The 3,744-nt window shown below is 39.7% G+C and overlaps 1 pseudogene; it reads right to left on the reverse strand.

Annotated features, from left to right (window-relative positions):
* Positions 1-256: 256 nt before the first annotated feature.
* LOC109701791 (glyceraldehyde-3-phosphate dehydrogenase-like) lies at positions 257-881 on the reverse strand (annotated as a pseudogene).
* Between the last annotated feature and the right edge of the window lie 2,863 nt (positions 882-3,744).

Below are 3,744 nucleotides of genomic sequence, written 5' to 3' on the forward strand. Positions count from 1 at the left end.
GCCTTTTCTCCCTGTGTTGCTGAGACAATTTAGGTCAGGAACGAATTCCAGTCCAAGAGTGTTGGTCACCCAAAACCTGGGGCCACTGCAATGAGGTGGAAGGATTTATCTCCCTCAGGGGAAGGGTTTCTGAGCACTTCTCCTGGATGGAATTATCCTGGATGAGCACCCAAATTGTTAGAAATAAGAGCTGAGAAGATAACTGGGGTCACAATTGAAGACACAGAAATGGAGAATTGTCTTGTCAAGGCAACTTCTAGGTGGCAATGGTCATATGAACTGTGGTCATGAATCCCTTCACAATTGTCATGGATGACTTTGGCCAGAGGGACTAAGAAGTTGGTGGTGCAGGAGGCATTGTTGATGATCTTGAAGGAATTGTCATATTCCTCATGCTTTGTATATCATTGTATTATATTTATTTATAGTTTTTTTTTAATGACAGTACTGGGTTTTGGACTCAGGGCCTCACATTTACTAGGCAGGCACTCTTACTGCTTGAGCCACTCTGCCAGCCCCCTCCTCATGCTTGGTGCCCATCACAAACATGAGTACATCAACAAAAAAGGCAGAGAAAATGGCCCTTTTGGTTCCACCCTTCAAGTGAGCCCCATTCTTCGATATGGTAGTGAAGACCCCTGTCAACTCTACAACATATTCAACACCAGCATCACCATATTTGATGTTGAGAAGATCTTGCTCCTGGAAGCTGGAAATAGTCTTCCCATTGATACCAAGCTTCCTGTTCTCAGTCTTGATTGTGCCGTGGAACTTGAAATGGGTGAATCATACTGAAATATGTGTACCATGTAGTTGAGGTGAATGAAGGGGTCATTGATGGTGACAATACCCACTTTGCTGAATTTGAAAACAGCCCTCATGACCAGGTGCCCAGTACAGCCAAATGCATTCACCCTTGGCTTTCACTGTCATGTCTCAGGGAAGTGGCTGGCACTGCAGGAAAAGATGCAGATGTCTGTCCAGTGTGGAGGAGTAAAGAGTCCCCATCCAAGTTCTTCAATGAGAACATGCAAGTAGGAGGAAGTTAAGCTCCTAGACTTCAGAATCAATAGTAGGTGAGGGGATAGAATCTCCTAGATCATAGTTGTTTCCTCTGTCCAGAATCTACTGAACTATCTCCAAAATTTACTCCACACAGCCAGAATCAGAATACAAAGCCCCCAATGCTTAGTCCCAGGGAGGTTCAAAGAATCACTATCAAGACTTCATCTTCTGGTGTTTAGAATGGCAGCAAGAAAGTGCGACAAGGAGCTGGAGAGAGTGACAGGCTACAGCTCACCAGGCTCTTGCCCTCTCAAGGGCTTAAGGGAATTTCATTCTTGGAAATGTGTACAGAGCCCTTGCCACTGTGTCTCAGATGTGTTCCACCTGCTTATCCTTTGAACTTTAGATTGCATTAGAAGAGCTAACATTTGCTTGTTTGGAAGGAGGCTGAACCTCTTCTTGACCCTTCTCCCTAGCCATTTGAGAAAGGTCTAAGAGTGAGAAGGATTCCTTTTATAAATGGAGCCAGAGCCTCATCCTGCCAACAATATGTTCATCAATCTTTCATTTTCATTAAAAAATACAATTAACAGAGATTGTCAGATTTGGTAAAATTCCTCTGATCTATAATTCTCTAAATTCATAGATTAGTGCAGAAGTTTCTAGCCCATAAAATGGGAAAACAAAGGCAAGGAGTGGATGGGGGGGTGATGGAATCAAACTTACTGAAGATTGTTGGAGGGGGAATTTTAAAACACATGATAGCATAATGAATTGATTGGAAATGCAACCAGCGGGTCTCAAATTGTTTTCCCTCTCTTTCCCTCAATGAATCCTCAGCAACTCAGAATAATCACCTCCTAAGCTTCATCCTTATCCAGTGCAGAATATGAAAGAGAAGATAGATTCTTTATGTTAAAAGCTGAAGAAACACTTTCCCCCACCATCCTCCACTTTAAATCATCTGAATAATCCAAATAATTCCTGCACTTCTTGAGTCCTGAAAAAAAAACTCAAAGTGTCCTTTAAGTAGTTTTTTGAGATATTAAAATGCTATTCCAAATGTGACTCCTTTGGGAAAAACACTATTTGTACACTATAATTTTTATTAGGACTCTTTTACAACTTATAATCTTTACAAACGACTTTCTCATGTAATCTTCCTTAGAAAACAGTTTATTTAAAAAGATAGTTTATAAAAGTTGTAAGTTGCTAAGAAGTTACTAAGGCAAATCATTTATGTGTAAAATAAAGTATTGATCGAATGGTTATAGCTTGGAGTAAGCTCTCATATAAAAGAAAAATAAAATGCAAAGATGTAAAAGCACTCAAGTGAGGAGAGACCTAGAAAGAGAATTAATTACCAAGAGGTTTTTTCTGAAAGGTTGAGATGCCTACCTGATCATACTTTCCTTTTCCTGCCACATGGAAAGAATCAATGATAAGACCTGAAACACAAGAAGCTACTTTAGCAGAAGCTGGGGAAAAGGAGAAGCACTGAAATAATTCCTTAAGTTAAAGTAAGAGTCAGTAGTTGATGCAAGCTATGAAAACAACTTTTCGAGACCAAGGCAGTCTACAAAGCCAAGAACATGACCCATGTGGCATGCTAACCAACTTTCAAATAAGGGTTAAAGAGAAATTCCATGACTTCTTAAAGCTAACTCTTGGAATAATTAACTATGCTACCAACGAAAATGTTTAGAATTCATAGGAATATCCCAAGCCTTTCCCATGTTATACACATTGCATTTGTAGGAAATGAACCGAGTTTTGTCAGACACCAGAGTGTTTTCCAGTTATTGCCCTTGGGCTAGTGCATCTGAAGCAAAGGGACTGCTAGTGCTCACCAACCTTTCCTGCTCACCTGAGCATGCCATTAGACTGTCCCTTCCCAATTTAAAGTTAGGTGTGACCTCTTGCTTGAGTTCAGTTCTGAACATATTATGTCACTGCCATGATAGCCTGTAAAATCCCTCCAAACTTCTCACACACTATATACATTGCATTTTTCAATCTTCCTTCATTTCTTAGCTGGAGACAGGGTTTTTTTTTTTTTCCCAGAAGGACTCCAAGTCCCCCCAGAAGATGACAAAACCATGAAATGTAAGCAGTCTGGACCCATGAATCTCTGTAAGAATGCTGCCAATCATTTGGATAAGGATACGACGAAGAAATGAAACTTCTGTTGTGTTAACCATCTTTTTGCAGGCTATTTATTGTGTTAGTTAGGTTACCTTGTTTGATACGATGCTTATTAAAACTGCAGGTACTTTGTTCCATTCTCAGCTCCACTGAATCAAAAACTCTTGAAACAGGGTTCAAGAGTCCAGATTTCAAAGAAATTCTCCAAGTGATTACGTGTACACTGATGGTTGAGAAGCACTGCCTTTGATTTCTTTAAGAGTTGTTCCATATATATCTAAATGAAACTCTTTCAAGTGTGTTAAATTGAACTGTTCAAAAAGTTTTAAATCTGTGACTATGGCTGGAATAATGAACTTGAAACAATGTTGCTTTCAAATCTACACACATGTTGGTCAGAGTATGCAATAGTTATCAAGCACCCACTATGTGCTTAATAACAATAATCAAGGTGGTCACATTTCCTGCTCCCACAGAGCCATCCACTGGTATTTTTAACTGTAATAAGTTGTGATAAGTGAAAATACCTGGTACTGGGAGCAAATAGAAAAAGATTTAATCCAAGTATGGTAGATTCAGGGAAGACATTTCAAC

This window comes from Castor canadensis, chromosome 2 (genome assembly GCF_047511655.1).
Source record: "Castor canadensis chromosome 2, mCasCan1.hap1v2, whole genome shotgun sequence".
NCBI classification, from domain to species: domain Eukaryota; kingdom Metazoa; phylum Chordata; class Mammalia; order Rodentia; family Castoridae; genus Castor; species Castor canadensis.